This window comes from Saccopteryx leptura, chromosome 5, assembly GCF_036850995.1.
Source record: "Saccopteryx leptura isolate mSacLep1 chromosome 5, mSacLep1_pri_phased_curated, whole genome shotgun sequence".
Taxonomy (NCBI): Eukaryota; Metazoa; Chordata; class Mammalia; order Chiroptera; family Emballonuridae; genus Saccopteryx; species Saccopteryx leptura.
This window is the reverse complement of record NC_089507.1, coordinates 61,787,743-61,815,321: the sequence shown is the minus strand read 5'-3', so window position 1 is coordinate 61,815,321 and position 27,579 is coordinate 61,787,743. Positions and strand designations below refer to the sequence as shown.

Genomic DNA, 27,579 nt, shown 5'->3' with positions numbered 1-27,579 from the left:
ATTTAATTTCATTGCTTTAAGTAGCATTTGTACACTGAACACTTTCAACATGTTAACTTCAATGTAGGCTGCCACTCTGAAATTCAATTTTTATATCTAAAAAAGCTTGACATCTTTACTAGTTTGTGCAAGAGTACTTAAATAGATGATGACTTCTACTTTACCCCATGTGTAAAAAAAATAAATGCAGGTAAAATATGCATCTAAATGTAAACAATAAAACTTCTGGATGGTAACAAAAGGTATATATTTATGATTTTGGAATAGTTAAGATATCTTAAACAAGATATAAAAAATCTAGCCATAAAGGAAAAAAAACTAATAAATTGGATCACATTAAAATTAGGAATTTTTAAGAAAGCAAAAAGTCAAGGCACAGAGTTGGAGAAATATTACCAGCACAAATAATTAACAAAGAATTTTTATCTTGAGTGTATGGCTAATGCCTTAAATCAATTAGAGAAAGGCAAAAAAATACAATAGAAAAATGGAAAAGAGTCTTGAACAGACACTTTGCAGGAGAGCATATCCAAGTGACTGATGAACACAATAAGAAAAACCTTCTCGACAAAGAATTGCAAAATCACAATAAGATAACCTTGAATACTTATTAGAATATCTAAAATAAAAATTTTAAATATAAAATGTTAATAAGACTAAAACAATAGAAACTCTCAAACATGTTTGCTGGAAATGTAAATGAGCTTAATCACTTTGGAAAGTATTTAGCATAAACTACTGAAGCTGAACATGCATGTATCTTATTGTCTAACAATTTTACTTGAAAGTATGTATCCAATAGAAACTCATGCACATATGTACACAAAGACATGTACAAGAACATACACATCACCCTTATTCATAACGGACAAAATTGTGAACAGTCCACTGTCTATAAACAGTAAAACAGAAAAATAAATTTTGCTACCTTACAATAGAAAACCACAGAAACGACATTGTAGATACTACAATTACACATGACATGGATGACTCTCACGAACCAAATATTAACTAAAAAAATTCAGGCAATATGGTTCTGCTCATATAAAATTTCAAAAATGACAAAACTGTTCTATGATGTTGGAACCCGGAATAGTGATTATATTGGGGGTAGGACAATAGTGATTAAATGGGCACACGGGGGCTTACTTGATGTAATGTTCTTATTACTCTGGGTAATACTCTGATCAATAGTTTGTTTATTTTGTGGAAATTTTTGGAGCTGTACATTTATGAGTTGTATACTTTATATGTATATTATCCTTCAATTTTAAAAAATTTTAAGTGACATTGAGAATTGGAAAGTATCAAGAAGAAATCAAGCAAAATACTGAAAGTTTAAATAAAGAATGATTGAAGGAATTAAAAAATTAAACTTAAAATGTCCCAGAAAATGTAAAAGAAAAAGTGAAAGTTATCTTCAAAAATTACAGTGTGACAGCAACATTATTTTATATCATTCCAGAAGGCAAGTAACTAAAAGAAGGCATTTTTTCCCCCAGACTTGTCCAATAGGTAGAGCTCTGAAATGTAAATAACAACCTTCAAAGCAATGAGTTACCAATTAATGAAAATATTTACCCTCTACTGTCAGAGAAGCTAAAAATGGGATCTCCACATTGGAAGAGGCTGAGTAAGATACACCCTGCTCTCTGCATTTCTAAGATACTATGGTAAATGATAAAATTGGTGTCAAATGTGTCTGTCCCTGTCTCCTCCCTCTTCATCCTCTCTCTCTCCCTCTGTAATCCCTCTCTTTTCCTTGACCCCAAAAAGATATTAGAATATCAGCTGTGCTATCTTCTTAACTCAGTGTTATTCAGATTAGTCAAACAAAGACCTTCAAGTGGGACAGTGTCCCTCACTAGGGGCCGATGTTGAAGGTTAGATATTTTGCACCCTGTCAATTTTAATTCCCCCAAAGGGGAAAGTGTTTTGGAACTGGATGTTCCTCCTCCCTAAATATTTTTCTAAGAATCTTGGAGAACTCCACTGCCTCAGAAAACACACCAGAAAATATGTACATGATTGCCTTTGCTAGATAACAAATATTTCATTCCGATTACAGATGCCAAAGTGTTACGCAGTATCATTTCAATGATACCTTATCTGTTAGGTCTACAGAACCACTCCTTAAAACAACAGCACTTTGCTGAATTTTATATTCATCCCAGCATATTAGTTCTCAAATAATTGAGATATCATTTTATTTTATCATTCTTTATCCCAATCCATTAAGGTAGAAAGCATTTAGATCAATAAGTCATCTTAGTCCTGGCCTATCAAACAGCATCTATTGCAAAGTAACAAATACATATAAAATGGGGACAAGCCTCCTAAACGAAATTCTCAAAGAACTCCTATATTATTGCTACATACATTACTTTTCTTGGTATTCCTAGTCATCTTTAAAATATGGGGTAATCTGGTTTACTAAAAATTACATTAATAAATGAACAGACCATTTTAAATATATATATATAAATTATATAACATAAGAGCATATTATTTACCATGAAACACTAGATTCTTGTTAGGAAGGGTATAATGATATAATAGTGCTTTGAAAACTGAACAGACTAGCAGCTATCAGAGGTGAGGGGTGTTGACTGCTGTGTAAAAAAGGTGAAGGGGTTAAGCAAAGAAAAAGTCCATAGACACAGACAAAAGTATGGGGATTACAAGAAGAAAAGAGAGCAGGGAGTTAGAAGAGAGTAAAGAGGCGATAAATGGTGATGGAAAGAGACATGACTTGGGATGGTGAACACGCAACACAATACACAGATGTTGTATTGTAGAATTATACACCTGAAACCTATATGATTTTATTAAACAATATCACCCCAATAAATTCAATAAAATAAACCTCTGTAATTATTGAGAATTAAAATATACCTCTCATTATTAATAAAAAGGAAGCAGTCATAGTTTGGCTTATTTTTGGAGGAAGAAAGGAAGGAGAGATGGCAGGAAAGAGGGAGGAGGGAGAACTGTATCCATGATAAAAACTGAAGTTATTAGTTGAGCCCTGGGGGGAGCTCAGAACTCAGAGATTGCAGTTACACGGGAGTCAAGAAGTGAGAAGTGGGGTAGATACAAGGTAAAAAAAAAATACACTCCACCTGCATGAACAAAATCCAAGATCCAGACAGTCATGCCCCTCAAACCCCCAGAAAAAGGATTGAACATTAATAGCTATTCAAGTCCCTGGGGAGAATCAAAACAGGTGCTGAGGCCACAGAACAAAATATTCCTTATTTAAGATGGGTTCTGCCTAATGGTAAGCTCTCTGGCCAGTCATAGGTAAATGCAAAATCAGTCAGAGCTTTCTGTCAATGTTTAAGCTACTTTTTTTTAAAAGTGTGAATGAATAACTAAAGATCACTAAAAATTTGAGAAAAGTGTTAAAACATGACAGACAGCAATATATACAAAAAAAATTGACCGTTGAAGGCATAGAAGTAATTTAGTCAACAGAGAAAATTAACAAATAAAACAAAGCAAAAATCTGTGATCTCCTCAAAGGTCACCAAAGAACACAACACTAAGGTGTAAGGACATCAGTTAGGACAGAGATAATTGCTGTCCAGTCAGTTGGCCTCAAATGACAAGACCACAACAGTAAAGGAAGAAGAGGAATGGGTCATCTAAGTTAATAAATTATTATCACATGCCAGGGCAATGTTAGAAATTGGAAAACATCCAAATATTTGGAGACTAAAGAACAACTTTTAGATAAATCATGGGTGATAAAGAAACCAAAAGGGAAATCAGGAAGAAATTTATATTGAATAAAAAATGAATTGTATGAAAATGAAAGCATGACCTATCAAAAGATTCACTAGATCTAAATCAATGCGTAGAGAGTAATCTATAGCACCAATACACCTTTTTCAGAAAAAAAAATGTCTCAAACCAATGACCTAAACTTCTATCTTAAGAAACTGGAAAAATAAATTACACCCAAAGTAAGCAGAAGAAAAGAAATAAAGAACAGAAATCAATGATATAAACAACACAAAAACAATACAGAAAAATCAATGAAGTCAATAGTTGGTTCTATGAGAAGATCAATAAAATTGATAAGTCTTGGGCCAGACAGCTCAGGAAGAAAAAGAAGACACAACTTACCAACATCAGGAATGGGAGAATATATCACTATAGGTCTTACAAACTTTAAAATTATAAGAGAATATTATAAATAACATTATACAATACTAATAAATTTAATAAATTATAAGTGTCAATACAAAGTAGGCAATCAATAAAAGATACCTATCTTAATTATTATTATAATTGTTAGCACTGCAAAGGCTCTGTAATATTGGTCAAATATGAAGAGAAGTAGAGATTTCTAAAAAAAAAGAATGACAGATTAAACTGACCCATCTGAGGCTTTTCCTCTATCTCTTGAGAACTAAAGTAAAATATGAATGTATTTGGCCCCATGCCAAAGCAAGCTGGTATTCTTGCAATCTTGACTGAAATGAAGACATTGGTTCAGATCTAGTCCCTTCCTCTAAGTCTCTCTACCCATAACTATAGAAACCAACAATGGTCAGACATGCAGACTTGGTCCAAAGAAGAGCACTTGGCAACATATCTGGCACAATATGCAGTTTTCTTATCTAAAGTAACACAATCCTGTGACCCAGCTTTAAAATAGATTTTTTATCTTGGGACTCCAGTCTAGGGCAGGGGGTGGGAGGAAGGAATGGGAAGGTTTAAATATCTTTCCTTTTTGGTTATAGCATCTAAATAAACAGAATACTGCTTCAAAATCTTGGGTGTCAGGAGAACTTAACTAATTCCTCACATATGAGAGTTAAGGTGGAAAAGAGAATTCGACATGATTGCTAAATTTCCGTTTGTGATCCCAACTTTGCTGAGAGCTTACATACTAACCTCTTAAAGTACTAATTAAGGTCAACTGGAAAATCAAAAGAAAAATATTTTGAATATGATGTAACATAATTTTCTTCTAATAGCACTAACATTCAATTAGAACTGTTAGATATTACAACTTTCTCCTAAATTCATCATCACATTTTACAAATTAGGTTGAGCAATAATGTTCATAAATTCTACAAAGTAATGATTGTTGTATCCCTTTTATTGTTCTGGAGGTCAGCTGTGTTATTTATTACAGTACAGTCAACATCTTTCCTGACAGTTACTTTACCCTGGAATCTTCTTTATGAGAGTTTCCATTAATATTAGGAATTAAAACCATTTGTTGACTAAAGAGCTATTTAATTCATTCATTTCTAATAATATAGTTCATGTATCAAGAATATTTCTTTTCTCATTGTTTGTTTTATATCATTCATAACATGAAAGCCATTGTGTTTGCTAGCATTAGGCAGCCAGAAGTTTTTTCTTAAAATTAATCTATTATCGAAGAAATCAAAATTAATGTAATGTTGCAACAAAGTTCAAATAGTTACATGAATATACTTGGCCCTCAACGCACATGTCCAAATCCAAAACAATCTAAATTTTTCCTCAGTGATGGAGACTAACAGCTACATGAACACAATTTTTTTTTTAAATGAAAACCCTTATGTATGTCACCACAATCAGCACATCCACTAATTTTATGTTTTACTGGACTCTCTGCAATTTGCATTGCAGCTTTCCAAAATTTGTAGCAATTTTTAATAGCTCTTAATTAACTTTTTAATTGCTGTGTGACACGTAAGTACACAGAACTGAATTTAGAGGCAGAAATAGCTCTCTTAGATGCACACAGAACATGAATCCATAGACTCCAACTCTGCCAATGCCTTCGGAGGGTCATTTAAAATGTAATTGAAAATAATCTGTTCCCATAAATGGATTCTGCTAAATGATTATCCTCTCTGAATTAGAGATAAACTATACTCATTTTAAGATTGTAGTTAAGGTTCCCTTGCTGTTAGACAAGAATTGGACTCTAATTTAAGCAAAATGGAGGATTTATTGGAATGGTTCTGCACTTATCTCTCATAATCAAAGTCAATAGTTACATAGGCTGCTCAGGGACCTCAGTAGCTGAAGTTCATGGGCCATCTTTTTAAAAAATTTTATTTATTCATTTTAGAGAGGGGAGAGAGGGTGAGAGGGAGGGAGAGAGAGAGAAAGAGACAGGAGGGGGAGGAGCAGGAAGCATCAACTACCATATGTGCCTTGACTAAGCCCAGGGTTTTGAAACTGCAACCTCAGCATTCCAGAAAGCCTGGGGGGGGGGGGGGGACAGACTCCTGAATGCCCCCGACTGGGATCCACCTGGCATGCCCACCAGGGGGCACTGTTCAGCCCCTCTGGGGCGTTGCTTCGCTGTGGCTGGAGCCATTCTAGTGCCTGAGGCAGAGACCATGGAGCCATCCTCAATGCCTGGGGCCAACTTTGCTCCAGTGGAGCCTTTGGCTGCAAGAGGGGAAGAGAGAGACAGAGAGAAAGAAGAGGGGAAAGGGTAGAGAAGCAAATGGGCAGGAATTGAACCCAGGACTTCCACAGGCCAGGCCAATGCTCTCTACCCTGAGCTATCCAGCAAGGGCTCAGGCTTTTTTTTTTTTTTTAAGATTTTATTTATTCATTTTAGAGAGGGGTATGGGCCATCTATTTAAAGGGGTCAGCTTCAATGGCTCCATATCTCAGCATTTCTAATGTCACTTCCCAATAGAGACAGTTTCATTGGCCTAATATGAACTAGTCATCTAGGTGGATAGGAAAACACGGGATCCCGGTGGACTCTGTAAGCCGTCTTCTGGATCTGGGTTGATTGTCAGAGCAACAAGAATTGTTGTGAGCTGCCACTCCAAGGTTTGCCCTTTGTGTTTGATCTCCTGGCTGTATTTTTTTTAATTTTTTTTATGTAAACATTTTACTAGACATAAACCCATTTATTTAAAATTTTTCCAAAAATATGTTTCTTGTTTTTGACAATGAACTATTTCAAACATAAAGAAAATTAACATAACTAATATTATTAACATAATAAACACAACTAATGCCCATTTGCCATTATCCAGCTAAACAAGTTAATCTCCACATGCCTCCATACTGGTATTATACATTTAAAAGAAAGGAAATGTTACATAAAGACCTGTTCTTCAATTCTATTCTTCTCCCATCTCTCTCAATCTCCTTGTGCATTATACAATATAATCACACTACTAAATTTGGTGTGTACTGCCTTCATGTAGTTTTCACTAGAATATGAATGTATTCATAAAAATCATCAATTATTTTGAATGTTTTTAAACTTTATGTAAACATTTTTAATAATGATATTTGCTGAGAATTTACTATGTTCCAAATAATGCTTGAAGCACTTTGCCTGCGTTAGTTCCTTTAATCCTCATGCTTGTTCTACTAGCTTGATACTGTTATTAACCCAATAGGTAAATAAGGAAACTGAGACATAGACAGCAATAGAGCTTGTCACTGACTGAGGAAGGGTCATCTTGTACATATCATTCTGAAACATACATTTTTTTCTTTTAACCTAACATGATGTTTTAAAGATGATTCCATTTTGATATACAGAACACATTTAGTTTTTCACATTGATAGCAGTGCAATATCCTTTTCTGTATATGAACTACAACTTGTTCTCATGTTTATCAACATTCAGGTTATTTGCTATCTAAGAAATGCTACAACACACATACTTGTAATTATCTTCATATATATGTATAAATATATAAGGTCTACTGGAAAGTTCTGTCCGTTTCTATCACAACAAGTTTCGACACGTAAGCACATGTTTATTTGGCGCATGTGTGCCTTTCTATTTTTATCACTTAATGTATACATACTGACATAGCAAATTAACTAAAACAAAGTTGATTCACTTTAGTCTTATGTGTGAAGCGATAGTGTATGCATGGCTACTGATAAAGTTCATTTACGCCACTGTAATTTTTACGAATTTCAACAAAGAAGAAATGCTACAGAAGTATGTCTATGGCATCCATCATATCCCCCGGACTAAACACCCTCCGACTATCACTTGATTTTGTCCTTACAAAATTTTTTGAAGGGCAAAAAATTCAAAAATAAAGAAGATATCAAACAAGCACTGGTTTAATTTTTTGCATCAAAAGATAAAACATTTTTCAAAAATGGGATATACAAATTGCCCTCACGCTGGTAAGAAATCATTAATAATAATGGCACTTATATTATTTAATAAAGTTTATTGATGGTAAGAAAAATTTGTATTTTGTTTTATTCCAAAAACGGACAGAACTTTCCAATAGACCTTTATATATATGTTTAACAATTTCTTTCAGATATATCTCTACTAAAGATTGTGAAAATCAGTATTATCATGCCATCTCTGAACTTGAAAATTATTTCTTACTTCCTCACATCCTTACCTACATTTGGAAAGATTATCTTTTTAATTTTTTTTAATCCTGTGGGTGTGAAATATAACACATTTTAATTTTCATTTCTCTAATTACTAGTAGAGTTGAACATTTATCCATGATTTAGTACCATATTGTCTTTAAAATATATGTTACTTTGTGGTAGGAACATTCTTCTTTTTCAGAGTCTTCTCCTTTATTTTTAGAAACTTAAATGCCATTCACTTAATAAGATCAGTGGTGGCCTTAATTAAGAAATAATGTTGCCTGACGAAGCGGTTGTGCAGTGAATAGAACGTCAGACTGGGACATGGAACCCAGGTTCGAGACCCCAAGGAAAAGCAGTCAATGAACAACCAGGGTGCTACAGCAAAGAGTTGATGCTTCTCATCTCTCTCCCTTCCTGTCTGTCTGTCCCTATCTGTCCCTCTCTCTGACTCTCTCTGTCCCTGTCACAATAATAATAATAATAATAATAACAACAATAATTTTTCTGTGAATAGATATCTTGTGTTGAGAATATGACACAGAGATGACATAACGTGTCCACACGTATTAAGTGGCAGATAACAGAATCAGCTGGTACTCTGTAAATCACATTGCCCAATTCCCTGACACTCAGCTAGCCCATGCGTCCCAGGCTTCCCAAGTAGATATGGCCACATGACCAAGTCTCCGTGGGGATAACTGAGACAGAGTATTGTAAACCACACTTCTAGGCCTAACCCATAAAGAATCTTCTGCATGATTCTCCTCTTTCTCTTTTCTAAACTGATTCTCTTTTTTCTTTTCTTTTTATTTAGATGGTTAAATTTAACAGGGTGACATTGGTCAACTAGTATACTTATATTTTGGGCAAACATCTCCACATCATTTGGACAGTTGATTATATTGTATACCCATCAGCCCAACTCAAATCATCCTCCATCACCTTATATTTTTCCCTTTTTATGTCCCTCTTCCTCCCTCATTTCCCTCCTTCTCCTTTCCCCCTCCCCCTGGTAACCACTACACTCCTATTTATGTCATGAATCTCAATTTTATGTCCCACCTATGAATGGAATCATACAGTTCTTAGCTTTTCCTGCTTTACTTATTTCACTCAGTATAATGTTATTAAGGTCCATCCATGTTGTCATAAATGATAGCATGTCATCATTTCTTAGAGCTGAGTAGTATCCCATTGTATTATATATATGTACCACATCTTCTTTATCCAATCCTCTATCAAAGGACACTTTGTTGTTTCCATGTCTTGGCCACTGTGAATAATGCTGTGATGAACATGGGGCTGCATGTGTCTTTACGTACCAATGTTTTCATATTTTGGGGGTATATACATAGTAGAGGGATTGCTGAGTGATATGGTAGCTCTGTTCTTAATTTTTTTAGGAACAACCATACTTTCTTTCATAGTGGTTATACTAATTTATATTCCCACCAACAGTGAATGAGGGTTTCTTTTTCTCTACATCCTCTCCAACACTTATTATTACCTGTCTTGTTGATAATAACTAATCTAACAGGTATGAGGTGGTATCTCATTATAGGTTTGATTTGCATTTCTCTAATCGCTAGAGAAGATGAGCATCTTTTTATGTATCTATTGGCCATTTGTATTTTTTCTTGGGAGAAGTATCTGTTCATGTCCTCTACCCATTTTTTATTGGATTGTTTGCTTGTTTGTTTCTGAGTTTTGTGAGTTCTTTATTTATTTTGAATATTATATTTGAATATAACCCTTTACTGAGCTATTTGTTTGCAAATATCTTCTCCCATTTAGTTGGCTGTCTGTTTGTTTTGTTATCAGTTTCTTTTGCTGTGCAGAAGCTTCTTAGTTTGATATAGTCCCATTCATTTATCTTTGCCTTTACTTCCCTTGCCTTCTCTACAGCCAAGGTCCATGAGTTTAGTACCTTTATTTTCTTCTATGTAATTTATTGATTCAGGTCTTATATTTAGGTTTTTGATTATTTTGAATTAATTTTTGTCCAAGGGACAAACTAGTCAAGTTTCATTCATTCTTTTGCATGTGGCTTTCCAATTATCTTAGCACCATTTAAGAGGCTTTCTTTTCTTCGTTGTGTGTTTTTGGCTTCTTTATAAAAAATGATTTGGCCATATATATTTGGCTTTATTTCTGGGCTCTCGATTTTGTTCCCTTAGTCTGTGTACTTGTGTGATGCTGTTTTGATTATCGTGGCTTTAGTATAATTTGAAGTCAGCTTCATTTTGTTTGTTTGTTTTCCTCAGAATTACTTTGGTTATTCAGGGTTTTTTATGGTTCCATATATATCTGATGACTTTTTTGTTCCATTTCTTGAAAAAATTACATTGAAATTTTGATGGGAATTGCATTAAATTTGTATATTACTTTGGGTAATATGGCCATTTTAACTATATTATTCTTCCTATACAAGAACATGAGATATTCTTCTATTTCATTGTGCCTTTTTCAGTTTCCTTTAATAATGCTTTGTAGTTTTCAGTATACAGGTCCTTTACATTCTTTGTTATGCTTATTCCTAGGTATTTTATTTTATTTTTATTGTAACCATAAAAGGGATTATTTTTTTTTAGTTTATTTTCTAAAGTTTCATTGTTGGCATATAAGAAAGCAATAGACTTCTGTATATTAATTTTGTATCCTGTGACCTTACTATACTGGTTTATTGTTTTGAATAGCTTTTCTATGGAGTCTTCGGGGTTTTCTATATACATGATCATGTTACCTGCAAAAAGTGAAACCTTTACTTCTTCTTTTCCAGTATGAATGCCTTTTATTTCTTTCTCTTGTCTGAATACTCTGGCTAGAACTTCCAGCACTATGTTGAATAGGAGTGGAGAGAGTGGGCAACCATGTCTTGTTTCAGATTTTAGAGAAAAAGTTTTCAATTTTTTACTATTTAGTATGATATTAGCTTATGTTTTGTCATATTTGGCCTTTATTATGTTGAGGTATTTTCCTTCTATACTTATTTTATTGAGTGTTTTAAACATAAAAGGATATTGTATTTTATTGAATGCCTTTTCTGCATCTATTTATAGGATCATATAATTTTTGGTATTTGTTTTGTTGATATGGTTTATTATGTTAATCATATTACATATGTTGAACCATTCTTGTGCTTCTGGAATAAATCCCACTTGATTGTAATGCATTATTTTTTTAATGTGTTGTTGTATTCAATTTGCTAGTATTTTGTTTAGGATTTTTGCATCTGTATTCATTAGAGATATTGGTCTGTAGTTTTCTTTTTTTGTATTGTTCTTGCCTGGTTTTGGTATTAGCATTATGTTGGCCTCATTAAAATGTGTTTGGAAGTATTGCGTCTTCTTCAATTTTTTTGGAAGACTTTGAGTAGAATAGGAACCAAATCTTTGAGTGCTTGGTAGAATTCACTAGTGTAGCCAACTGGCCCCTCACTTTAATTTTTGGGGAGGTTTTTTATAGTATTTATATTTTCTCCCTGTTTAGGGTCTATTTAGGCTTTCTACTTCTTTGTGATTCAGTCTAAGAAGATTGTATAGTTCTAGGAATTTATTCATTATTCTAGATTGTTGCATTTGGTGGCATATAGTTTTTCATAGTATTCTACAATGATCCTTTGTATATCTATGATATTTGTAGTAATTTTTCCTCTTTATTTTGGATTTTGTTTATATGAGTCTTTTCTCTTTTTTCCTTAATGAGTCTTGCTGGGGATTTGTCAAATTTTGTTGATCTTTTCAAAAAACAAGCTCTTTGTTGTATTAATTTTTTTCTATAGTTTTTCTGTTCTCTATTTCATTTATTTCTACTCTAATTTTTATTATTTTCTTTCTTCTGCTGGTTTTGGGTTATCTTTGTTCTTCTTTTTCTAGTTCCTTAAGATGTGATGTTAAGTTGTTTACTTGGGCTCTCTTTTATTTTTTTATATAAACCTGTAATGATATGAACTTCCCTTTTATTACCACTTTTGCTGCATCTCAGAGTTTCTGATATGTTGTGTTGTCATTTTCATTTGTCTGTATATATCTTTTTATCTCTGCTTTTATTTCTCCTTTGACCCAGTAATTTTTTAGAAGTATGCTGTTTAATTTCCACATTTTTATTGGTTAGTATACTTCTTTTTTGAAATTGAATTCTAGTTTCAAAGCCTTGTGGTCAAAGAATATGCTTGGTATAATCTCAATTTTTCTGAATTTATTGATGTTAGCTGTGTTACCCAACATATGGTCTATTCTTGAGAATGTTTCACGTACATGTATATTCTGACATTTTGGATGAAATGTCTTATAGACGGTTATTATTTCCATTTGTTCTAGTGTTTCATTTAAGGTCAATATTTCTTAATTGATTTTCTGTTTGGATGAACAATTTAGAACCATCTGTGGTATATTGAGATCACCAAGTATGATTGTATTTTTGTTGGTTTCTATTTTTGGTAAGTTAGTAGATGTCTTATATATTTTGGTGCTCCCCAGTTTGGTGCATATGTGTCAAGAAGTATTATGTCTTCTTGTTACAATGCTCCCATTATCATTATGAAATGACAATCTTTGTCTTTGGTGACCTTTGTTGTCTTGTAGTTAGCATTGTCAGATATGAGTATAGCTACACCTGCTTTTCTTTGGATATTATTTGCTTGGAGAATCATTTTCCAACCTTTCACTTTGAATCTATTTTTATCCTTGTAGCTTACATGTCTCTTGAAGGTAGCATACAGTTGGGTTTTGCTTTTTTTATTTTATTTTTTTTATTTTTTACAGAGACAGAGAGAGAGTCAGAGAGAGGGATAGACAGGGACAGACAGATGGGAACGGAGAGATGAGAAGCATCAATCATTAGTTTTTCATTGCACGTTGCAACACCTTAGTTGTTCATTGATTGCTTTCTCATATGTGCCTTGACCACAGGCCTTCAACAGACCAAGTAACCCCTTGCTGGAGCCAACAACCTTCGGTCCAAGCTGGTGGGCTTTTTGCTCAAACCAGATGAGCCCGCACTCAAGCTGGCGACCTCAGGGTCTCAAATCTGGATCCTCTGCATCCCAGCCCGATGCTCTATCCACTGCGCCACCACCTGGTCAGGCGGGTTTTGCTTTTTGATCCAATCTGCTACTCTGTGCCTCTTTATTGGTGAGTTTAATCCACTTACATTTAATATAATTATTGACAGTTGAGGGTTTCCTATTGCCATTTTATGTATTGCTTTCTAATAGCTCTGTGTCTTGTTTGGTTCTTTTCTTTTACTTTTCTATTATTTCTTTTTGTTTGGTTGTATTCTACACTTTTTCCTCTATTTTTTTTCTTTTTTTAAGCTATGTGTTTCAGTAGTGGCATGTTCAGGGGTTAATACCATTAGGTTATTAAAAGAAAAATGATCATACTCATTCACATACATTATCTCAAGAGTGCTTCTGTACTCCATCCTCCTTTACTACTACTGATCTTTGTCCTCTCCCTTTTTATTTTATTGTTGTCACAGATTGTTCTTGTTTTTATTGTGGTCTTGTTGGAGCTTTTACTTGTAGTTTTGTTTTGTTTTATTCTTTGTATCTTATCAGATAACCCCCTTTAGTATTTCCTGAAGTGGGTGTTTTCTTGTGATAAATTCCCTTAGCTTCTGTATGTCTGTAAATGTTTTTATTTCCCCTTCATATTTGAAGGATAGCTTTGATGGATATAGTATTCTTGGCTGGTAGTTTTTCTCTTTTAATACTTTAAATGTTGGTATCCACTCTTCTGGCTTGTAGAGTTTCTGCTGAGAAATCTGATGATAGTCTAAAAGGCCTTCCTTTATATGTTATATTCTTCTTTTCCCTAGCTGCCTGCCTTGAGGATTTTTTCATTGTCATTGATTTGTGATAATTTCATTATGATGTGCCTTGGAGTAGGTCTATTTGGGTTGATGTAACTCCATGTTCTGTTTGCTTCTTGGATTTGAAACTCTAATTCTTTCCACAGGCTTGGGAAGTTCTCATCAATTATTTGTTTGAATATGTTCTCCATGCCCTTTTTCCTCTCCTCTTCTTCTGATATACCTATTATTATGTTCTTGTTCTTTCTGATGGAGTCAGACAGTTCTTGTAGGGCTTTCTCATTTTTTTTTAATTAGTGAGTCTCTATCTTCTTTCTTTGTAGTATCTTTAGTTGCCTATCTTCAATGTCACTAACTCTCTCCTCTAGCTGGCCTGTTTTATTAGCTAAGCTTGTTACCTCATTTTTCAGTTCATGTATTGAGTTTTTCATCTCTGTTTGGTTAAATTTTTTTTTTTGCAGTTTCAATTTCCTTGGTGAAGAACATTTTTGTTCACTAAATTGTTTTTTGAGCTCCCTAAATTACCTTTCAGTCTTTTCTTGTATCTCATTGAGTATTTTTAGAACTTTAATTTTGAATTCTCTGTCATCTAGCTCCAAGGTTTCCATGTGATTATGATTTTTTTCCTGGAGATTTTTCATCATCTGTCTGAGCTCATCTCTGTCTTGTGTATCCAAGATATTTGAATTCTTTTTCTTTGATGGCATTTGAGAATTGTATTGTTAATAACACTAACAAGAGATAACTAAAAATATAAAAATAAAAATTGAAAAAATAGCCTGACCAGGCAGTGGCGCAGTGGATAGAGTGTCAGATTGTGACGCAGAGGATCCAGGTTCAAGACCCTGAGGTCGCCAGCTTGAGTAGGGGCTCATCTGGTTTGAGCAAAGCTCACCAGCTTGAGCCCATGGTCACTGGCTTGAGCAGGGTGTCACTCAGTCTGCTGTAGTCCCTGATCAAGGCACATATGAGAAAGCAGTCAACGAACAACTAAGGTGCCACAACGAAGAACTGATCCTTCTCATCTCTCTCCTTTCCTGTCTATCCCTATCTGTCCCTCTCTCTGACTCTCTCTGTCACACACACACACACACACACACACACACAAAAATTGAAAAAATACAGTAAAAAATGAAAAATTCTATGAAAAATGATCAGTAGAACAAAAACTACAAAGAAGGAGCAGAAACTGAGGAAAAATGAAAAGAGAGAGAAGAAATGCAGTCAAAAACAAGTGAAATGCCACAAAAAAATTATGAGTTCAAACTATAATAATTTGATGAAAAATGATGTTCAGATGAGAAGAAAAAGGAAAAAAGTAAGAAGAAAAAGGAAGAGAGGAAAAAAAAGTAAAAGAGAAGGAGTAAGAAATAAAGCCCTCATAAAAAACAACAACTAATAATAAAGTTCGAACGGAAAAAAGATAAAGAAGAAAAAGGAAAGAAGAAAAAAATGAGAAAAGCAAAAATGTGTATTTTCTAGTTTTGAGAGGTAATTTCCCCTTTTTCTGGGAGATGGAACTGAACTACATTTTTTTCTCTGTGAGGTTCTCAGGTGGAGTTCTTCCGAGGGGTCAGTTTTGTAATTATGTAGGCAGGGCCACAGTGACGTTGGTAAGAGGTGCTTGTTGTTAGGGCTTTGCAATTTTATGGCTCTGGCAATGGCAGTCTCAGGTCTTCACGTGCCTCTCCCCACGTCCCAACAGAGCAGGACACCAAATGCCTGGCACCTCTGCCTTTCACAGGAGAGGTTGGCCAGGAAACTTAGCTGTGGGAGATCCACTACCGCCACTGTTCGCAGAGCAAGGGAGCAATGTGGGGATTGGGAGGCTGTGGGAGACACTGCCTGGTTCTTTCTCTGATACCACTCAAAGCACTTCCGTAGGCAGGATAGAGGCTGCATGCTACCAGCTGGCGCCTGAGCTTCGGGAGCAGGGCAGGCACTGCGCAGATTGCAGATCAAGCCACCTCCTCTTCATGCAGGTCAAACTCCATGGGCCATGCAGGCAGATAGAGCATGCCTCAGTGCCCTGCTGGCCAATCTCCATGGGCTATTTGCACGTCAATCTCGGGAGCATGCCACAGGCTATGTGTGTACCCAGTGCCTACAATCACAAATAGAGCCCGGTGATGCAGGCTGATGCTGGGAACCAGCCATGTTCCTGCTTTCGGTTGTACGCTCACCTTAATTCATCTCCTTCCCTTCTGCGCCTCACTCTCTCCATTTCTCCCAGCTCCAAAACAAAACTCATGTTAAAAGTGCCTCCCTCCCTCAGATCGGCAAGTAAAGAAAAAAACTCCGATGTCTGGTTTATTTCCTTGTGAGCGGATTCTGTATTTGGCTGCCTTCTCACCCATTTATACCTTTATCTGGTGTGTGTTTATTTCAGGTGCTCCTGGAGTTTGCTCTCTGAATATAGTTGTTGAATTTGTTGAAATTTCAAGGGGAGAGATCAAGAGTATCTCTCACATCACTGTTACTCTGACGTCACTCCTGAGCTGATTCTCAATATTCAGAGAATTTTCAGAAACTATATAATAAAGATAATAGCACTTGCCTATCAATGTAATTTCCTGAATGAGTGCATGAAACAAAAAAAGCCTACTATACATTTAACATGGACAAGCAAGTAAGCAAGAAGCAACCCATATTTGTTATTAAACCATTAAAATTGTTTTTGCTTTCTTATAAAGCTCACTTTACCATAATTAATACAGTATTTCATGTATTTATAAGTATGTAAGTTCATGATCCGTTATCTAAAATCTTTGGAGCTAGAATTGTTTTAGAATTCAGAATATATGGATTTTCGTAAAGTAATGTAGTAGATAAACATATATTAATCAACATTCCCAGGAGGCCTAGGATAGCATCCAGTAACCAGACACATTAATTTTTCTGCAGTGAACTCAAGGGATAGTCACATTAAATGAGATAAAGTCTATAATAACCCATATCATGTCAGGTTTCATTTCCAAATTATTTTATTTCAAATTTTAAAAATTCTTTTGTTTTTAGAACTTTGTGGATTTCAGATTGGTGGTTAAGAAACTGTAGATTTGAAAGTCCACATATACTTTTGTTATCAGTACACATGCTATGAGTCAATTAGCTTTTTATCATTTTTTAGTTCTATTTTTATTTATGAAGAAGATTAATGTATTATTAGAGTATTTATACTTCTATTAATGTCTAAACAATCCTATCATATTTCACTAGTAGCCAAATATCCAAGGTAACTTGTTTGCATAGAATCTTAGGCATAAAATAACTCCATATGTAGCAAAGGGATTCATTTAAAAATTTTGATGACCTTATATCAACGTTACTATTTTTAAAAATTTATTTATTGACTTTTTTAGAGAAAGAGGGAAGGAGAAAAAGAGACAAAAACATCGATATGTTCCTGTATGCACCCTGACCAGAAAGAAAACCCATGACCCCTGTGTATCAAGACAACATTCTAACTAACCAGGTTATCTAGCCAGGGCTACTTTACTCTTTTTTAATAGTCCACAGAAGCTAAAAACATTCAAAACAATTTGTATTATATCTGATGATGCATAGTGTTCAGAAAGTAATAAATTGTATCTCCTTTCATTATGATGGTAACTATTACTTACAATGGCAAATATATCTTTTGTGAATGCACTTGGACATAATGCTGGTTGTTCACTTATAATTAGATCTGCTGATTTAATCTGTTAATCCAAACAAAACAGTGCCTCTTCTTATAGGAATTTATACTAGTGTATGTAAGACTTAAACGGGAAGTTTATTATATATGCAAAATTTCTCAACCTGAAAACTATGTTTGGACTTCTGATGATTTGTAAATCAAGTGCCTTTGCAATGGAATACATTTTATTTTACTTCAAGTGACCATGGGAGTGACACACTAAAAAAAAACCCAAAAACTTTCCTATAAAAATTATTGATAAAATGAGATAAGTAAAGAAATAAACTTTCATATGGAAATAATTAATTTAAATATCTTAAAATAGTTTTGTCTATATAAGATTACATGATTGAAAGACTGACATTCATCCTCTTCAAAGATGGCAAAAACTAAGCTTTTCTGTGTGCAGTGTATGGTGGCGGTGTTCCTCCCATCACCTTTCCCAAGCTGCTGCATCGAGCTCCAGGTGCTGCCTGGTGTTCAAGGCTAATGGTTCACACCTGCACAACCCTCAAAAAAGAGTGTCCCTTGCTGACAGGAGTCACTTTATTCTCCTTCTGCTTAACCCCCTGTGGCAGCTGATGATTAATTGATGGAGACAGGAAAGGTGTAGAGGACTGGGTATAAGCACACACTCCTTGCCTCAAGGCAGAACAAACTGATGCATCTCATGCTCCAGAGCATTCTGTGTGATCAGACTTGAGGCTAGATTTCCACTGAGTTCACCTGCTCACACAGGGAGCCCTGGAGCATGAATTGTATCAGAATGCATTCTACACCAGTGGTCCCCAACCTTTTTTGGGCCATGGACCGGTTTAATGTCAGAAAATATTTTTACAGACCGGCCTTTAGGGTAGGATGAATAAATGTATCATGTGACCGAGACAAGTGTCAAGAGTGAGTCTTAGACAGATGTAACAGAGGGAAACTGGTCATTTTTAAAAAATAAAACATCGTTCAGACTTAAATATAAATAAAACGGAAATAATGTAAGTTATTTATTCTTTCTCTGCGAACCAGTACCAAATAGCCCACAGACCAGTACCAGTCTGCGGCCCAGGGGTTGGGGACCACTGCTCTACACCATCATGTTTCCCTCCTGTCCATAGCAGGTTTCACGTGAGAGAACATCCTCACTAAAATCACTTGCACTAAAAAATGCATCTTAGGCTCTGCTTCTAGAAAACCTGAACTAACACAGTACACGTTATGCATAATTAACTAAACACTTACTAAGGATTAGGCTTATTTGTGCTTTAAACATTATTCTATAATTTTATTCTAGAAATATCTTCGCTGTATTACACCTACTATCATTTTGTGGGTGGGGGACTCAGGTTCTGTAGAGTCGAGGAACTTGTGTTTAGCTAGCAATAAGTGGGAAACCCAAGAATCAAACTCAGATTAATATGGCTCCATACACCCCACAGAATTTCTCACTGCCTCTGTATAATATTTTTAAACAGGAAATAAAAAAATAAATAAAGATCTGTTCAACTATACGTTTTTTAGTGAAATGGAAGTTGATGTGCATTTTATTTTCCACAAACATTGATGTAATTTGTTTAAAATGAAGGTAAGATTGTATGAGTCATATAATTTCCATAAGGGTTTATTAGTGGACAAGCATGGATTCGATTAAAAAGGAAATAAACATCTGTATAATACCTTCATTTTCTTAAAAGGGAACATTTTATAGAAGTTGGAAAATAGCAAGGAGGGAAAAGATCATGTCAGCACAATGTTACTGGTCATATACAACGCAATCTTATGTTTCATAGAGATTTCAACACAGGAAATGGGTATATTAGGAACTGCCTAATTCATAGGTTTTCCTGACCCACGTACAGTGGTTTCTTTGAATGACTCTGAAGAAAAAGCCGTAAGCAGTGCTTTTATACCAGCTTCAATAATGCATATTTCAAAGCCCCAACTATTTGGCCATGTAACTGTTTACATAGTCAACATTCAGTGGGAAAATAAGTGTCAACAGGTTCCACTTTCCCAGCCCGGAACAGCATATGACCTTTCATTACAATCCTCCCGAGTCCATGATTAGGAAGAGAATATTTTATTTTTGTTTTTTTCCATTCAATAAATCCAGGATTCTTAATTTACTACCATCTGAGAAATAGAAACTTCATCTACTCCACTACTTCAAGTCACTCTAAAGAGTTACATAATCACACTACACTAGAAACACTGTAGGAAGGGCCCATGTCTTTTCCATCTTTGTTTATGGCAATAGCAAAGTGGTTTGCTAGAGTAGAAAATTAATAAAATAAAATTTGGATTCCTCTAACATAAAAAGATTCAAAAAAATTTCATAACATGAAGCGTTTTTCTTAATATTCTGATTGCTATGATATCTTGCCAATAAACTATAATCTGTAGATCTCTAATAAAGTCTGTATGTATCTGTCTCAGGGTACCCATTCAACCATCTCTTCTAAAGGGAGACTTAAAATGATTCAATGCTTCCTTTAAAAATTATCAACAAAAGTATTGCATATTTTCTAAAACTTCCATTTTATTCACAATTATAGCTTTAACAATGTTATTTTCTTTTACTGCAGAGATCATATTATTTATTAATTATTTGTATCATTTTGTGTGCCAAGTGTTTAATTTACATTTTTTATTAAGTACTCAATATTAAGATGAGAGTATTCTTAATTCTAACATTACAGAGCAGGACCTTATGGCTTACAAAACTCATATAGTCCTTTTGCAATTGGTAATACAGGTTAAATAGTAAATCTCGAACCTGAGTCTAGTTACTGTCCACCTCCAATTTCTTACTCTTAACCACTGAACCACACTAAACCCTCTAAGCCAGAATCACACTTCTCTTTCCACTAATAAAATTATCATCAGCTGTATAAACTCCACGGAATCCCCCAAATAGAACCATGTGGATAGGACTCAAAAATACCTTCTCACCATTTTCTATATCAAATATTTTTGCATGGTGTGCAATTACCTCCTAAATTACTCAAATCTGTCTTTTTCCTACCATTTATTCTGTCATTTATGTATCCAAGCCTTTTATTATCTGTTGTCTGAAATGTTACAAAGACCTCCCAGTTGACCTCACTATCTTATGTATCATCCTCTAACCATCAGAGACAAACTTATTCTCACATACTCCTGCCAGTGTACTCTTATTAAAATATATATCTGATCACAGCAACCATTTGCGTAATTTCTTTCATGGATACCCATCATCTCTGAAGCAATATCTATGCTATTTGCTATGTAGATTTAACTGGGCATGGTGACTACATAGATGTAAGGTCTGAGGAATAAAGGAGGAAAAGGTATTTGGTTTAATTGTAGATCAAATGTAAGTGTCTGAGGTATAGCAATGTGAAAATAAACACTGGGGTTGAATTCAGGGGATCTTTTCCTCTAGTTATATACTTAACATCTCAACAACTTTTGTCAAAGACAACTCAAACTCAGTATCTCCAAAATCAGATCCTCTGCAACCCATTTCTGATCTTTGACTGAACCATGTCTCAAAGAGTAGCAGCACCTCTATCTAGCTGTGATTCTCTATTCTTTATGGACACTCCCATAGCCTCAAACTCTTCCTCAGCCATATCCTGTCATTACATCCTGCCTAGTTGCTTTCTAAATAGCTCTCAAATCAATCCTCTTCTTGTTATCTCCCTTGTCCTCTTTCTGGTCCATCTCATCTTCTCCTAAAAGATCTTGCAACATTTATTGATATCTGCTTTATCTTTTCTATAATGTATTCTATATACTGATGGCACACTGATATTTTCTATCTGAAAATCTGATCATATCATCTCTCAACACAATGATACAGAATCAGAATTTTTTGTATTTTTCCTTCATAGCACCTATCACAATTGCAATTTTGCTTTATTTATTTGTATGCTTAGTTGATTATATACATTTTTCCCAAGCAACTCTAGGTTCCATAAGGCACTTGTGATCCATTGTATCTCCAGAAGCTAGTACAATGCCTGGTACTGAGCCAATTATTACCATTTCATAAATAATTGAATAAATTAATAAACAGATGGCCTGCAAATATCCGGCCTCTGTTTTGGTAGCAAGAAGCATATACTCAGTAAGTTCATGGGTCTGAGTGATTCACCAAGAGAAAATGTGTATAGTGAAAGAGATGCAATGCCAGTCAAGTGGAGATATAAGGAGGTCAGCTCAAGAAAGAGATTGAGTCAGAAGAAATTAGAAAAACTGTAAGATAATTATGTCATAGATACCAAGATAGAAAAGAGATTGATAAACTATGCAAATACCGCAGAGTAGCTTAGAAAGAAATTGGATATTATTGTCTCAGAATAACTCATTTTTTCTCTTTAATCATCACATATTGGCCTCTAAATTTTTCCTTAGTCTCTAGCATATATCAATACATAAAATGCTCTCAAGATGTTACATCTTATTTCAAGCATTCTTTGCAATTTTACCATATGTATTAAGATATTTCTATAAATTGTAAAAAAAAAATATTCCCTTAATCTCAGCCTCATTTAAATATTTAATCTTTTTGACATGTTCACTGTTCTTTTCTGGGAAAATGCATTTTGCAATATTTCATATATTAATACAATGTATTCAGTTCTCTGTGAATATTTATAGCCACCTGCAGCACTGTAATTTGCAACACTGACATGAGTTTCTGGATCTCTAGAACCTGACCTGCTTATTGTGTTTTTCCATAAGCATACACTTAATTAACGCCTCACTGTCTGGTAGTGTCAGAAACTCCATAGCATGAGCAATCAGAAAACAAAGTCTGCTTACAAATGAGAAGGAAATGGTTAATAATTTTAGTCTTTAAATAATTTTAAAATATGAAATACATGATACACTTGAAAACATGTCAACACAATAAATTAAAAATAAAAATAAATTAAAAATGAAATACATGAGGCAAAATGTAGAAATGTAATCATACATGAATGGCTAATGTTGAAAATAAAATTAAGTAGTTACCTTATAAGGAAAAAATGCTCATTGTGCCTGTCATTTGAAGTACTATACAATTAATCATTTTAAATATTTTTGTGCATGCAGTGCACATAAAGTTCAATGTGGTTTTCGAACTGAATGCACGAAACATCATAGTAGTTTAAAACAATATTTTGGAAAAGATGTAAAGAAAGAAATGTAAGTGTGTTTATATGTGGTGCTTATATATGTATCTATTAATAAGTACATATATTAATACATAGACATATATAGTATATATGTATATGAAATTCAGAGGCATTTGTAAAATAATACTGATTCTAAATTAAATTGGGTTAACCCTGGATTGATTACAAGTTTTAAAAAAAGTAATTTATCTAAACAATATCTATGAACAGGATCCCACCCTTTGTACCCTGGAAAGTTTTAAGGAAGTACATTTTCAAGAATTTTTATTCTTTGAGTAGCAATTATATGAGCTAATGATATTTTCCTAAAATCCTGCTCCCTCCCAGGGCATAGCCTGAGACTACATGGCCAAGCAGTAGCTTTATGGGAATGGTAGTAATAAGCAAATAATCCTAAAACGTAAGCATTGAATGTATGGGAAGGGGCCCCAAAGGGATGGGGGACAGAGAGGAGTACTGCTTTTCAAAGCTCCAAACTCTATAGTAGAATAAATTTAAGGCCTAAATGGAGAAAACTAATACATTAATCTTGTAATTAGGAAGAAAGAAGACATTCAGAACAAGATTCAATTATACAAAATGGTATTTGCAACCAGAATCACAAAATTTAAAAAAAAATAAAATAAAAATAAAAAATGTTGTGTGTGGGAAAGTAAATCTAATCTTCTAACTTCCTAGCTACATTTAAAGACAATTACCTAGGAAAGTTGAGATAGAATTAGTCCTTCCAGCCTTATTAGGCCATGCAGGTCAACTATGATAGTTCTGAAACCGTATTATAATTTTTTAGTATGTGGTCTCAATAAGATGAAAGAAAAAGTGTAGCAAATGTGGCTCTGGGTTGAAGTTCTTGGTATATTTTGAACTCACACATTATGTAGAGAAATTCTAATGCTTAGGAAATAGTCATTTCCTCTGGAGAGTTCAGCCCTCATAAAATTCACATACAGTTTCTGCTGACTGCAAATTAACATAATCCAAAACTCATGAATATTGCATATTTTATAAGACTACTTTTGAAAAAGTATATCCATTTAGTAAATGGCCTTTAAGTAAGATTATGATCCTAATAATTAGATCTTTCTAAAATATGTTGTATTCTGTTATGAATAGCTTACTATAAAACCAGTTGGTGTCAAAAAAAACAAAAACAAAAAAAAAAAACCCCAAACCAGTTGGTGTCTATTTTAATACAAGAATAGGATATAGAAAATTAAGCCTTAAATGCTGACTTTGATACAAAGATATGTATACTGCTGATTGTAATAATACAAATAATTCAAAGGCCCAAATAAATGACCATATGTTATATTTAAAGTTACCATGCTATAAAACTGACAAGATTCCAGTTTCCAAATCAGTGACTACCCACCCAACATTAAGTGTTAACTACTTAGCATTTTGAATAAAAGTTAAATTTAGGACCTTTTCTAGGGGAGGAAAAGGTCATAATAATGTAATTAAACGTCTAAAGTAAGAATGCAGAGAAAATAGATATAAACTTGCCACACAGCTATCTCATCTTCCCAAATCGAAATCCACCAACCTACTTGGCAGAGAAGTGTTTATAGCTTCTTTCTTCTCTCTTACTATAACCATATTTATGGCTTTTGCTCCTCTAAAAGGCAAACTCTTTCCTAGTGCTCTGGATACCACCCTCTGGTTAAGGAATTCTCTCCAGTAAGTATCCTCTTTCTCCCCTACACCATCAATACCTCTCTGTCTACTTGGTGATGCCCATTAACGTAAGACACAGGCTAATATTATCCTTCTTAAAACACAACAAAACAAACTTTCTGGACGCCAGGCCCTACACCAGCTAATGCACAATGTTTATGCTACACTTCACTGCAAAGTTCCTAAAAAAAAAGGATTGCTTCTCCTTATCTTCACTTCCAAACATTTTTCTCTACTTTACATATTTTAGTAAAACACTTAACCACAACCTTCCACTGAAACAGCCCTCATCAATGTAACCAATGGTCTAGCCATAAACAATGGCAAAGTTTTAATCATTTTTTATGAGTTGAATTATGTATGTCTAAAAAATATGTTGAGGTCTTCACCCCTGGTACCCGTGAATATGACCTTATTTAAAAGTAGCATCTTTGCAGATGTAATAAATTGATATGGAGTCATATTTACTTGGGGAGATGGTAATCCAATATGACTTTCTAAGAACAGAAGACAGAGACCAAGAAACATAGAGAAAATGTCATGTGTTGATGGAGGCAGAGATGAAAGTGATGTCTCTACAAACCAAAAAACACCAATGACTGCTGGCAATAGCAGAAGCAAAGGGAAAGGCATGGACCAGTTTTCTTTCCTTGTTCTTTCAGAGAGAGCAAGGTTCTGCTGCCATATTGACTTCTCACTTCTAGCCTCCAGAACTGTGAAACAATAAATTTCCTCTGTTTTCAGCCACCCAGTTTGTGGTACTTGGTTATGGTTGCCATGAGAAACTAATATGTCATCATATTTAACTTCTCACCAGCACTTCAGATAGTGAGTATTCATTCTATTTAAATCTTTTTCTCTCATATTTGTAGCATCACTCTCACCTGATTTTTTTCATACCTACTACTTCCCAGTATTGTAAGCTGGCTCCTCCTCACATTCCAGATTTCTAAATATTGGAGTGTCCTAAAGATTTTTCATAGGACTTCAATCTTTTTACCTATACTCTCTGCCTAGTAAACTTTGCAAATCCATGACTTTACACAACAGTTAAATGATGATAATGTTCTATTTGGATAACTTTCTATTATTCTAGCCAAGACTTCTTCCCCAGGTTCCAGATCATTATATGTAAATGACCAGTCAACTTCTCCCCTTGGATATCAAACAGGCATCACAAGATTAATATAGCCAAGACAGACTATTATTGATTCCTGAAATAAGCATTCTTCAAGAGTTTCCCTGTTAAAGTGCCACCATTATCTACCTAGTTGTTCAAGCCAAAGACCTAAAAGTTATCCCAACCTCCTCTTTAATCTTTCACATCCAATCCATCAGTGAATCCTGCCTCATCTTCCTCCGAAACATAGACATGGTGTTTCCCTCTATTTCAACCACTACCATACTAATTTAAATTTCATCTCTTACTGGTTAATTACAAGAGCTTCCTAAATTCTTGCCTCTGCTCTAATTCTTTTTCCCACATCTCCTGCCCTGCATGGCAGCAGAGAGATCAATCATTCTGAAGTGAAAACCACATCAGGTGTTTTTTTTTTGGTTTTTTTTGCTATGATCATCCATGACTATTAAAATAATAAAGGAATAAATATAAAGTTAAAGAATAAAACAAACATTTCTTAAAACCTATATGATCTGCCTGCTGACTCTTCTCTGATTGCATTTGTCTTTATCATCCCCTTTAGTAACACATCCCAGCCATTCCAATCTTCTTACCATCTGTTGAATATGCCATGATTTCTTTTATCTCAGGAGATTTTAATATGCTGTTCTTTTTTTCATGGGATATCTCCTTGTAAAATATTTATAGGTTTTGGGTGCTCTCCCTTCAAATTCCATGGTTATCTTCTCCATTTCAAGTCCCAACAGATGTAACCTCCTCAGAGTGGTTTTTCTGTACACAGTAGTTAGAGCAACCAAGTGCACTGCATTCAATCACTCCAGTCTATTTTCTAATTTTGTGTTCTTCTAAGCATCTTTCCAGAGCTACAGTTAATTGTTCCAGTTTTATTTTATTAACTTATTTTCTGTATTTCTTCCTAAAATATAAACTCTTTAAGGTCATAAAATCTTCATTGCCTTATTGTTCAAGTGACTAGAACAGTTTTCCAGGTTGAGCAGGTGCACAAGAAATATGGTGAGTGATTAAATAGAAACTACCTGAGTGTGTCAGTTAGGAGGCTGTTGCACTAATTTATTTAAGATAAAATGGGGTTTAAATCAAGTAAATGATAGGTGAAATGGTGAAAAGTGAAGTGTTTTGACTTATATTTAGGAGAACTTTAGAGGAAGTATACCATTATGATGAAAAACACAGATTTACACTCTCTAAAGCTGTTTGTGTGTGTTGATACTAGTGTATAACAATGAACTATTTTTTCAACCTTGTGGAATCTGATTTCTATCCTTATTATGGATGAAATTTTTCTTGTCAAATCCTTTTTTTAAAATTATTTAAAATTTTCAATTACAGTTGATACACAATGTTGATTAGTTTCAGGTGTATAACATAGTGATTAGACATTTATATAACCTACAGAGTGATTACCCTGCTATTTATAGTACCTACCTGACAGCATACATAGATATTATAATATTATTAACTATATTCTTTATGCTGTACTTTACATTCCTGTGACAGGATTTTTAAAAATACACACGTTGCCAAACACAGATTTTTTTCAGTCTTTATCCTGCTTGATCACAATCTTTTGCTGCCTCTTTAAGGTCATTATCAAGGATTCCTATGACCCCCACATTTTTTTACCCTTCTTCCCATATTTCTAACTGCTCTTTATTTTAACAGTTACATAAATTCTAAACTTTCCTGTTGTGATTTACAAGGCCCTCCAGAGTCCCATCTCTGCCATATTTCCAACTTCACGTCTT

The 27,579-nt window shown here is 34.3% G+C and overlaps 1 protein-coding gene across 2 annotated transcripts in view; it reads right to left on the bottom strand.

Moving 5' to 3' along the window:
- The window catches only part of CFAP299 (cilia and flagella associated protein 299), a 744,166-nt gene that overhangs the window by 411,488 nt on the left and 305,099 nt on the right, over positions 1 to 27,579 (bottom strand). The window lies entirely within an intron of this gene.